Here is a 12,953-nt window from a genome sequence, read left to right as displayed (position 1 = left end):
CTCATAGAAAAGACGGAACACTTCCTAAGAAGGATGCGGTGGAAAGCACATTTTTTCCTCCACCCTGAAACAAAAGGAACGCAAAAGAAAACTTACGGATTCAAATCTACCAAGAACCCACCCACAGTTGAGGAACTAAAGGATTTTGAGAACGACATGCTCAAAATGATACAATCAGTCAAATTCAAGCCAATCCGCAACCCACTCCTCACCAAGCTGAAAAATGACAAGGAGCGCATCAAGAAAGTAAACAACCTCATCATAGCTGCCGATAAAACCACAAACTTCTACAGAATGGACATACCAGAACATCACACCTTACTGGACAGAAGCATCACCAAATCATACAAAAAAGCACAACCCAACACCTTACAGAACATCAACCTGGAAAATAAAAGGATTGCGGCTGAACTGGACATTGAGGACAGGGTGGACGCCACAGCCAACAAGGAAGCCTTCATCACATTGAAGGACCACAAACCCAACTTCGCAAATAACCCAACATGCCGACTAATAAACCCAACTAAATCTGAAATAGGAAAAATCAGCAAAATAATCCTGGACAGAGTCAACACAAAAATCAAGGACAAAACACCACTCAACCAATGGAGAAAAACAGCAGCAGTAATCAAATGGTTCAACAACATCCAAGACAAACAACAGCACAACTTTATCTCCTTTGATATCGAAGAATTTTACCCTTCCATCACGCAAGACCTACTGACTCAAGCACTAGACTTCGCCTCAGACTACGACTCAATCACAGGCAACGAAAGAAACATCATCATCGACGCAAAAAACTCCATTCTCATCCACAACAGTACACCATGGCAAAAAAAGAACAATGCAACATTTGACGTCACTATGGGAAGTTTTGACGGAGCAGAAACGTGTGAACTCGTTGGGAGTTTCCTCCTCTCCCAGCTCGCCAGCCTCAATCTGAACCTTGGTATTTACCGTGATGACGGACTGGCAGTGTGTCGCGCCTCGCCAAGGAGCAGCGAGAATACCAAGAAGCGCATATGCCAAATTTTCAAAGAGAACGGCCTACGGATCACGATTGAAGCCAACAAGCAAACCGTCAACTTCCTTGACGTCACTTTCAACCTGAGAAATAACAGCTACCAACCATTCACGAAACCCAACACAACACTCCAATACGTGCACCATGACAGCAACCACCCACCCACCACCACTAAAAGAATACCTACCGGAATTAATAAAAGGCTATCGATGCTGTCATCTAGCAAAGCTGAATTTGACCAAGCAACCCCCCCGTACCAAAAAGCCCTTGATGAAAGCGGATACAATTTCACCCTCACCTATGAACCCACGCCAGGAAACCAACCGAAAAAGAACAGAAAACGAAACGACATCATCTGGTACAACCCCCCATACAGCAAAAACGTCTCAACTAACATTGGACACAAATTCCTCAATCTGATTGACAAACACTTTCCCAAAGACAACACCCTAAGAAAAGTATTCAACAAGAACAACATTAAATTGAGCTACAGCTGTATGAACAATATACGACAAATCATCTCAAACCACAACAAAACAATTGCAAATGAGCCGTCGGCCCCCGGACAGAGCGACTCCAAAACCAACAAAGGTTGCAACTGTCGAAAGAAACCTGATTGCCCTCTCAACGGGGGGTGCTTACAAACATCAGTTGTCTACCAATCTAAGGTAACACGCAAGGACATTAACACATCCGACACATATGTAGGATTAACTGAGGGAGAGTTCAAAACCAGATGGAACAATCACAAGGCTTCTTTCAGGAACCAAAACCTGCGGAATACCACAGAACTCAGCAAACACATTTGGGACCTCAAAGACAATAATGTTGAATATTCAATAACATGGCAAATTGTTGCATCCAGCACACCTTACAATAGTGGTAATAAAAGATGCAACCTATGCTTGAAAGAAAAACGGTTTATTATTTACCGTCCAGACCTGTCATCCCTCAACAAGCGCAGCGAAATTGTAACAGCATGCCGCCACAGACGGAAACACCTCCTAGGTAACACATGAGCCAATCACCACGCCCCTACACCAGCCTGTACCCACCCACTCTGTGCCCTATATAATCCATGGTATGTGTATGCTCCCATTAAAATCTCCTGATGATTGAGGGAACCCCCCCTCATGAAACAGGCCTGTAGAGATGAAATAGTCTTGTGATTTTTTTTCCCACACACACACACACACACACACACACACACACACACACACACACACACACACACACACACACACACACACACACACACACACACATATATATATATATATATATATATATATATATATATATATATATATCCATCCATCCATCTATTTTCTACCGCTTATTCCCTTCGGGGTCGCGGGGGTGCTGGAGCCTATCTCAGCTACAATCGGGCGGAAGGCGGTGTACACCCTGGACAAGTCGCCACCTCATCGCATATATATATATATATATATATATATATATATATATATATATATATAAATATATATATATATATATATACATATACATACATATATACAAATATTTATATATATATATATATATATATATATATATATATATATATATATATATATATATGTATATATATATACATATAAATATATATATATATATATATATATATTTACATAAACATATGTGTGTGTATGTATATCTATGTGTATATGTATACATAAATATACATATAAACATACATATATACATACTATATATTACATATAAAATACATCACAAAATGTCTCTTTGAAAAGAACAATTTACACAACATACTATCGCACAGCCACACCTTGGTAGCATCCGTTACACGAGCATACAACATTAGTATGAAATGTAAGCATGTGCTGAGTAAGCAGAAAAAGAAGCGTGTTTGTACGCAGACGTGTTCATTGCACACATTTTTCTTCACGGAAACAAACAAGACGCTATAAGCCTTAAGTGTGTGTGTGTGTGTGTGTACGTGTGTGTGTGTGTGTGTGTGTGTGTGTGTGTGTGTGTGTGTGTGTGTGTTTGTGTGCGATTCCCTGTTCTCCGCACACACAGATGAAAAGAGTGTTAGTGGCGTCAACAAGCAGGCGTGAGTGGTGTGTGTGGACGTGTCAAGGTTGGCGAGGAGATGAAGAGGAGGAGAGGAAGAGGGAACGCGTGTCGTCCTCTCCAGAGAATCCCATCATGGAAGCACAAAGAAGCACCGCCAGCTTTTATCCGAGGCGACGCAGCATCGCCGGGGCAACAGCGCCACCCAGCACATGTCCTCATCACTGCCCCCCCCCCCCCCCCCCCTCCCCCGGCTGACATGTCTGTCAGGAGGAAAACCTTTTTTCTTTCTTTTTTTTTTTTTTAACATGGCATTAATTCAGTGATCAAAATGAGCGAGGCAATCAAAGGCTCGCCTCGACGCTCTGTGCGGGAATCGAACACTTAATGGGCTCCACACACAAAATCAAACTAATTACAATTTGTCCTTTCTCTTTTGTCCTTTTCACAAGATTCCTTTTTAAATCCCAGCAGCATTAAAGTGTGTGCGTGTGTGTGTGTGTGTGTGTGTGTGTGTGTGTGTGTGTGTGTGTGTGTGTGTGTGTGTGTGTGTGTGTGTGTGTGTGTGTGTGTGTGTGTGTGTGTGTGTGTGTGATTTAAATACGCCATTTCTCCAAGCAAAATATGCTAGCAGTGTCATAACAATGAGAAGTGGCGGCCCCGCGGCGACTATTTAGAATATCGTTTTTAAAAAGCCGGATCTGTAATTCAGAGCGGATACGCTATCAGACGGCGTGCTTGTCATTCCCGCTCTAATCTGCCGCACGCCCAGAAACACCATGTCTGCTGGCAGCCTACACGAGGAAGACCAGGAGCCAGGAGAAGACGACGACGACGACGACGACGGGAAACGTCTTTTTTTCTTTCTTTACTCACCGACGCATCACGGCGGCCATCTTTCAACCCGATGTTATTTTTCAAATACAGGAGTGGCAGTGGATGGCAGGAAGTGAGCATAAGAAACAGGAAGAGATGACAGGAAGTTAGTTTAAAAAAACAGGAAGTAATCATAAGAAGCAGGAAGAGATGACAGGAAGTAATTATTTTTTTTAAACAGAAAGTGATCATAAAAAGCAAGAAGAGATGACAGAAAGTTAGCTTAAAAAAACAGGAAGTAATCTTAAGGAACAGGAAGAGATGGCAGGAAGTTAGTTTAAAAACAAAACAGGAAGTAATCTTAAGAAACAGGAAGAGATGACAGGAAGATAGTTTAAAAAATTAAAACAGGAAGTAATCATAAGAAGCAGGAAGAGATGACAGGAAGTTAGCTTAAAAAAACAGGAAGTAATCTTAAGGAACAGGAAGAGATGGCAGGAAGTTAGTTTAAAAACAAAACAGGAAGTAATCTTAAGAAACAGGAAGAGATGACAGGAAGATAGTTTAAAAAAATTAAAACAGGAAGTAATCATAAGAAGCAGGAAGAGATGACAGGAAGTTAGCTTAAAAAAACAGGAAGTGATCTTAAGGAACAGGAAGTATGGCAGGAAGATAGTTTAAAAAAAACAGGAAGTAATCATAAGAAGCAGGAAGTTAATTCAAAAAAACAGGAAGTAATCATAAGAAGCAGGAAGTGAGTTTAAAAAAACAGGAATTAATCATAAGAAGCAGGAATTCCGTTTAAAAAAACAGGAAGTAATCATAAGAAGCAGAAAGAGATGACAGGAAGTTACCTTAAAAAAACAGGAAGTAAGCTTAAAAAAACATTAAGTAATCATAAGAAGCAGGAAGAGATGACAGGAAGTTAGTTTAAAAAAAAACAGGAAGTGATCATAAGAAACAGGAAGAGATGACAGGAAGTTATCTTAAAAAACAGGAAATAATCTTAAGAAACAGGAAGAAATGGCATGAAGGTATTTTTTTTTTTTAAACAGGAAGTAATCATAAGAAGCAGGAAGAGATGACCGGAAGTTAGCTTTAAAAAACAGGAAGTAATCTTAAGGAACAGGAAGAGATGGCAGGAAGTTAGTTTAAAAACAAAAACAAAACAGGAAGTAATCTTAAGAAACAGGAAGATATGGCAGGAAGTTAGTTTGAAAAAAAATGAAAACAGGAAGTAATCATAAGAAGCAGGAAGAGATGACAGGAAGTTAGCTTAAAAAAACAGGAAGTAATCTTAAGAAACAGGAAGAGATGGCAGGAAGTTAGTTTAAAAACAAAAACAAAACGGGAAGTAATCTTAAGAAACAGGAAGATATGGCAGGAAGTTAGTTTAAAAACAAAAACAAAACAGGAAGTAATCTTAAGAAACCGGAAGATATGGCAGGAAGTTAGTTTAAAAAAATGAAAACAGGAAGTAATCATAAGAAGCAGGAAGAGATGACAGGAAGTTAGCTTAAAAACAGGAAGTAATCTTAAGGAACAGGAAGAGATGGCAGGAAGTTAGTTTAAAAACAAAACAGGAAGTCATAAGAAACAGGAAGAGATGGCAGGAAGATAGTTTAAAAAAATTAAAACAGGAAGTAACCATAAGAAGCAGGAAGAGATGACAGGAAGTTAGCTTAAAAAACAGGAAGTGATCTTAAGGAACAGGGAGAGATGGCAGGAAGATAGTTTAAAAAAACAGGAAGTAATCATAAGAAGCAGGAAGTTAGTTTAAAAATACAGGAAGTAATCTTAAGGAACAGGAAGAGATGGCAGGAAGTTAGTTTAAAAACAAAACAGGAAGTCATAAGAAACAGGAAGAGATGGCAGGAAGATAGTTTAAAAAAATTAAAACAGGAAGTAACCATAAGAAGCAGGAAGAGATGACAGGAAGTTAGCTTAAAAAACAGGAAGTGATCTTAAGGAACAGGAAGAGATGGCAGGAAGTTAGCTTAAAAAAACAGGAAGTAAGCTTACAAAAACATTAGTAATCATAAGAAGCAGGAAGAGATGACAGGAAGTTATCTTAAAAAACAGGAAGTAATCTTAAGAAACAGGAAGAAATGGCATGAAGGTATTTTTTTTTAAACAGGAAGTAATCATAAGAAGCAGGAAGAGATGACCGGAAGTTAGCTTTAAAAAACAGGAAGTAATCTTAAGGAACAGGAAGAGATGGCAGGAAGTTAGTTTAAAAACAAAAACAAAACAGGAAGTAATCTTAAAAAACAGGAAGAGATGGCAGGAAGTTTTTTTTTTTTATAAACAGGAAGTAATCATAAGAAGCAGGAAGAGATGACAGGAAGTTAGCTTAAAAAAATCAGGAAGTGATCTTAAGAAACAGGAAGAGATGGCAGGAACATAGTTTAAAAAAATTAAAACAGGAAGTAATCAAAAGAAGCAAGAAGAGATGACAGGAAGTTAGCTTAAAAAAACAGGAAGTGATCTTAAGGAACAGGAAGAGATGGCAGGAAGATAGTTTAAAAAAACAGGAAGTAATCATAAGAAGCAGGAAGTTAGTTCAAAAAAACAGGAAGTAATCATAAGAAGCAGGAAGAGATGACAGGAAGTTAGTTTAAAAAAACAGGAATTAATCATAAGAAGCAGGAATTTAGTTTAAAAAGACAGGAAGTAATCATAAGAAGCAGAAAGAGATGACAGGAAGTTACCTTAAAAAAACATTAAGTAATCATAAGAAGCAGGAAGAGATGACAGGAAGTTAGTTTAAAAAAACAAACATGAAGTGATCATAAGAAACAGGAAGAGATGACAGGAGGTTATCTTAAAAAACAGGAAGTAATCTTAAGAAACATGAAGAAATGGCATGAAGGTATTTTTTTTTAAACAGGAAGTAATCATAAGAAGCAGGAAGAGATGACCGGAAGTTAGCTTTAAAAAACAGGAAGTAATCTTAAGGAACAGGAAGAGATGGCAGGAAGTTTTTTTGTTTGTTTTTTAAACAGGAAGTAATCATAAGAAGCAGGAAGTGAGTTTAAAAAAACAGGAATTAATCATAAGAAGCAGGAATTTAGTTTAAAAAAAACAGGAAGTAATCATAAGAAGCAGAAAGAGATGACAGGAAGTTAGCTTAAAAAAACAGGAAGTAAGCTTAAAAAAACATTAAGTAATCATAAGAAGCAGGAAGAGATGACAGGAAGTTAGTTTTTTTTTAAAACGGGACATGATCATAAGAAACAGGAAGAGATGACAGGAAGTTATCTTAAAAAACAGGAAGTAATCTTAAGAAACAGGAAGAAATGGCATGAAGGTATTGTTTTTTAAACAGGAAGTAATCATAAGAAGCAGGAAGAGATGACCGGAAGTTAGCTTTAAAAAACAGGAAGTAATCTTAAGGAACAGCAAGAGATGGCAGGAAGTTAGTTTAAAAACAAAAACAAAACAGGAAGTAATCTTAAGGAACAGGAAGAGATGGCAGGAAGTTTTTTTTTGTTTTTTTTAAACAGGAAGTAATCATAAGAAGCAGGAAGAGATGACAGGAAGTTAGCTTAAAAAAACAGGAAGTGATCATAACGAACAGGAAGAGATGGCAGGAAGATTAGCTTAAAAAAACAGGAAGTGATCTTAAAAAGCCGGAAGAGATGACAGGAAGTTAGTTTAAAAAAACAGGAAGTGACATTAATAAACAGGAAGAGACGGCAGGAAGTTAGTTTAAAAAAACAAGAAATGATCTTAAGAAACAGGAAGCGATGGCAGGAAGTTAGCTTAAAAAAAAACAGGAAGTAATTATAAGAAGCAGGAAGAGATGACAGGAAGTTAGTTTAAAAAAACAGGAAGTGACATTAATAAACAGGAAGAGATGGCAGGAAGTTAGTTTAAAAAGACAAGAAGTGATCTTAAGGAACAGGAAGAGATGGCAGGAACTTTGTTTAAAAAAACAAGAAGTGATTTTAAGAAACAGGAAGAGGTGGCAGGAAGTTAGCTTAAAAAAACAGGAAGCAATCTTAAGAAACAGGAAGAGATGGCAGGAAGTTAGTTTAAAAAAACAAAAACAGGAAGTAATTATAACAAGCAGGAAGAGATGTCAGGAAGTTAGTTTAAAAAAACAAGAAATAATCTTAAGAAACAGGAAGAGATGGCAGGAAGTTAGCTTAAAAAAAAACAGGAAGTGATCTTAAGAATCAGGAAGAGATGACAGGAAGTTAGTTTAAAAAAACAAGAAATGATCTTAAGAAACAGGAAGCGATGGCAGGAAGTTAGCTTAAAAAAAAAACGGGAAGTGATCTTAAGAATCAGGAAGAGATGACAGGAAGTTAGTTTAAAAAAACAGGAACTGATCTTAAGGAACAGGAATTGATAACAGGAAGTGCGCTTAAGACACAGGAAGTGATGGCAAAAAGTGAGCTTAGGAACCAAACACATACAGGAAGTTAGTCAGTATACTTTAAAGTTATGCTAACTATGAAGTTAGCTAAGCTGCAAGGAAGTTAATCAGTATACTATAAAGTTATGTTAGCTTTAAGTTAGCTGGGCTACCAGGAAGTTAGTTAAACTACAAGGAAGTTAGTTAGTATACTTTAAAGTTATGCTAGCTATGAAGTTAGTGAGGCTACCAGGAAGTTAGCCAGAGTACTATGTAGTTAGCTAAGCTACAATGAAGTTAATCAGTATACTATAAAGCTATGTTAGCTTTAAGTTAGCTGGGCTACCAGGAAGTTAGTCAGTATACTATAAAGTTATGTTAGCTTTAAGTTTGTGAGGCTACCAGGAAGTTAGCTAAGTTACAAGGAAGTTAGCCAAGGGAAGTCTGGGCTTCTCTGCTTAGGCTGCTGCCCCCGCGACCTGACCTCAGATAAGCGGAATAAGATGGTTGGATGGATGGATGGACAAGGAAGTTAGTCAGTATACTATAAAGTTATGCTAACTATGAAGTTAGTGACGCTACCAGGAAGTTAGCCAGAGTACTCGGAAGTTAGCTAAGCTACCAGGAAGTTAGCCAGCATATTATAAAGTTATGCTAACTATGAAGTTAGTCAGTATACCAGGAAGTTAGTTAGTTAGTTAGTTAGTTAGTTAGTTAGTATACATAATACTAATAACACTAATAATAATAAAAAATAAAAAAAACTGTTCAATATTGGATTGGTTTAACTAGAATAAAATGAAAAAAATAAATTAAAATGGCTTCTATGTCATTTGACTTTTCAGTATGCATCATTAATATCACACACACACACACACACACACACACACACACACACACACACACACACACACAAGCCAATATTGTGCTAAGCATTAACAAAATAACATTTGTGCCATGGCAAAGTTTGTGTTGAACATGAAGTTCTGCTGTGAGCCAGACGGTGGCGTCGTCGGCGATACAGAAAAGCGGAGGCCGGGTCAATAAATCAGCCGCCGATCGATGGCTCCTACCCGCCGCTATCGCATCAGCGCCAACTCTAAACGTGGCTGACCTTGTCCGACATAAATAGTCAAAAAGTGCAGGCAGCTGATAGCTGTGTTGGACCTTGGAGGCGGGGTTAGGAGATAAGGGGGCGGGGTTAGGAGATAGCATTAAGCTCAGTTGTCGCCATGGGAGACCGCCTCTGTCCTCCATCTAAAGAAGGAGGAGGAGGAGTGAGACCTCTTGTGTTTTACACGTCTTTGCAGCTTTGGAAAGATGTTTTATAGGAAGTAACAACTCACACTTCTTCTTCTTCTTCAATTCTACTTCACATCCCTCTCCTTCTTTTCTTTGTCCTCCTACTTCTCCTTATTCTTTTCTTTCTCCAATAATTTCTCCTTCTTCAACTTCTTTATTTCTCCTTCTCCTTTTCCTCCTCTAACTTCTCATTTTCAACGTCTTCTTCTCCTTCTGTGTTTCCCTCTCTAACTTCTCCTTCTTTAACTTCTTCTCTTTGTCCTCCAACTTGTTTCTCCTCCTTTTCTTTCTCTTCCTTCTACTTCTTTTCCTTCCCCTTTGTCAACTTCTCCTCCAACTTCTCCTTCTCTTCTTTCTCTTCCTTCTACTTCTTCTTCTCCTTTTCCTTCCTCTTTATCAACTTCTCCTTCTTCTCTTTTTCTTTCTCTTTCTTCTACTTCTTCTCCTTCCTCTTTGTCAACTTCTCATTCTCCTCCTTTTCTTTCTCTTCCTTCTACTTCTTCTCCTTCTTTTCCTTCCTCTTTGTCAACTTCTCCTTCTCTTTTTCTTTCTCTTCATTGTACTTCTCCTTCTTTTCCTTCCTCTTTGTCAACTTCTCATTCTCCTCCTTTTCTTTCTCTTCCTTCTACTTCTTCTCCTTCTTTTCCTTCCTATTTGTCAACTTCTCCTTCTTCTCCTTTACTTTCTCTTTCTTCTACTTCTTCTCCTTCTTTTCCTTCCTCTTTGCCAACTTCTCATTCTCCTCTTTTTCTTTCTCTTCCTTCTACTTCTTCTCCTTCTTTTCCTTCCTCTGTCAACTTCTCATTCTCCTCTTTTTCTTTCTCTTCCTTCTACTTCTTCTCCTTCTTTTCCTTCCTCTTTGTCAACTTCTCATTCTCCTCCTTTTCTTTCTCTTCCTTCAACTTCTTCGCCTTCTTCTCCTTCCTCTTTGTCAACTTCTCCTTTAACTTCTCCTTCTCTTCTTTCTCTTCCTTCTACTTCTTCTCCTTCTTTTCCTTCCCCTTTGTCAACTTCTCCTCCAACTTCTCCTTCTCTTCTTTCTCTTCCTTGTACTTCTTCTCCTTTTCCTTCCTCTTTGTCAACTTCTCCTTCTTCTCTTTTTCTTTCTCTTCATTGTACTTCTTCTCCTTCTTTTCCTTCCTCTTTGTCAACTTCTCATTCTCCTCCTTTTCTTTCTCTTCCTTCTACTTCTTCTCCTTTTCCTTCCTCTTTGTCAACTTCTCCTTCTTCTCTTTTTCTTTCTCTTCATTGTACTTCTCCTTTTCCTTCCTCTTTGTCAACTTCTCATTCTCCTCCTTTTCTTTCTCTTCCTTCTACTTCTTCTCCTTCTTTTCCTTCCTCTTTGTCAACTTCTCCTTCTTCTCCTTTACTTTCTCTGTCTTCTACTTCTTCTCCTTCTTTTCCTTCCTCTTTGCCAACTTCTCATTCTCCTCTTTTTCTTTCTCTTCCTTCTACTTCTTCTCCTTCTTTTCCTTCCTCTGTCAACTTCTCATTCTCCTCTTTTTCTTTCTCTTCCTTCTACTTCTTCTCCTTCTTTTCCTTCCTCTTTGTCAACTTCTCATTCTCCTCCTTTTCTTTCTCTTCCTTCTACTTCTTCTCCTTCTTCTCCTTCCTCTTTGTCAACTTCTCCTTTAACTTCTCCTTCTCTTCTTTCTCTTCCTTCTACTTCTTCTCCTTCTTTTCCTTCCCCTTTGTCAACTTCTCCTCTAACTTCTCCTTCTCTTCTTTCTCTTCCTTGTACTTCTCCTTTTCCTTCCTCTTTGTCAACTTCTCCTTCTTCTCTTTTTCTTTCTCTTCATTGTACTTCTCCTTCTTTTCCTTCCTCTTTGTCAACTTCTCATTCTCCTCCTTTTCTTTCTCTTCCTTCTACTTCTTCTCCTTCTTTTCCTTCCTCTTTGTCAACTTCTCCTTATTCTCTTTTTCTTTCTCTTCATTGTACTTCTCCTTCTTTTCCTTCCTCTTTGTCAACTTCTCATTCTCCTCCTTTTCTTTCTCTTCCTTCTACTTCTTCTCCTTCTTTTCCTTCCTCTTTGTCAACTTCTCCTTCTTCTCCTTTACTTTCTCTTCCTTCTACTTCTTCTCCTTCTTTTCCTTCCTCTTTGCCAACTTCTCATTCTCCTTCTCTTCTTTCTCTTCCTTCTACTTCTTCTCCTTCTTTTCCTTCCTCTTTGTCAATTTCTCATTCTCCTCTTTTTCTTTCTCTTCCTTCTCCTTCTTTTCCTTCCTCTTTGTCAACTTCTCATTCTCCTCCTTTTCTTTCTCTTCCTTCTACTTCTTCTCCTTCTTCTCCTTCCTCTTTGTCAACTTCTCCTTTAACTTCTCCTTCTCTTCTTTCTCTTCCTTCTACTTCTTCTCCTTCTTTTCCTTCCCATTTGTCAACTTCTCCTCCAACTTCTCCTTCTTTTCTTTCTCTTCCTTGTACTTCTTCTCCTTTTCCTTCCTCTTTGTCAACTTCTCCTTCTTCTCTTTTTCTTTCTCTTCGTTGTACTTCTTCTCCTTCTTTTCCTTCCTCTTTGTCAACTTCTCATTCTCCTCCTTTTCTTTCTTTTCCTTCTACTTCTTCTCCTTCTTTTCCTTCCTCTTTGTCAACTTCTCCTCCAACTTCTCCTTCTTTTCTTTCTCTTCCTTGTACTTCTTCTCCTTTTCCTTCCTCTTTGTCAACTTCTCCTTCTTCTCTTTTTCTTTCTCTTCATTGTACTTCTTCTCCTTCTTTTCCTTCCTCTTTGTCAACTTCTCATTCTCCTCCTTTTCTTTCTTTTCCTTCTACTTCTTCTCCTTCTTTTCCTTCCTCTTTGTCAACGTCTCATTCTCCTCCTTTTCTTTCTCTTCCCTCTACTTCTTCTCCTTCTTCTCCTTCCTCTTTGTCAACTTCTCCTCCAACTTCTCCTTCTCTTCTTTCTACTTCTTCTCCTTCCTCTTTGTCAACTTCTCCTTCTCCTTTTCTTTCACTTCCTTCTACTTCTTCTACTTTTCCTTCCTCTTTGTCAACTTCTTCTCCTTTTCTTTCTCTTCCTTCTACTTGTTCTCCTTCTTTTCCTTCCCCTTTGTCACCTTCTCCTTCAATTTCTTTTCCTTCTCATTATTTAACTCTTTCTCTTTGTCGTCCTACTTCGTTTTCCTCTACTTCTTCTCCTTCTGCTTCTATTCTTCTCCTCCGCGTACTTTTTCTAGTCCGACTGTTTTTACTGCTTGTTCTTCTACTCTTTCTCCTCCTTCTACATGTTCTTCTTCCCATAGCAATTCTTTCATTTCCTTCAACTTCTCTGTCCTCCTACTTCTGCCTTCTCCTTCTAGTCCTTCAACTTTTCCTTCTCCTTTTCCTTCTTTAACTTCTTCATCTTTCACTTCTTCTTCTTCTTCGCAGCCTCCATCATCACACGTTCCACAAATCATCTTGTGGTGATATTTCAT

The 12,953-nt window shown here is 38.3% G+C and overlaps 1 pseudogene; it reads right to left on the bottom strand.

Annotated features, from left to right (window-relative positions):
* Positions 1-10,516: 10,516 nt before the first annotated feature.
* LOC140678835 (uncharacterized) lies at positions 10,517-12,953 on the bottom strand (annotated as a pseudogene).

This window comes from Nerophis lumbriciformis, linkage group LG05 (assembly GCF_033978685.3).
Source record: "Nerophis lumbriciformis linkage group LG05, RoL_Nlum_v2.1, whole genome shotgun sequence".
Lineage (NCBI taxonomy): Eukaryota > Metazoa > Chordata > Actinopteri > Syngnathiformes > Syngnathidae > Nerophis > Nerophis lumbriciformis.
The sequence above is the reverse complement of the archived record's forward strand: the minus strand, read 5'-3'. Positions and strand labels throughout refer to the sequence as shown.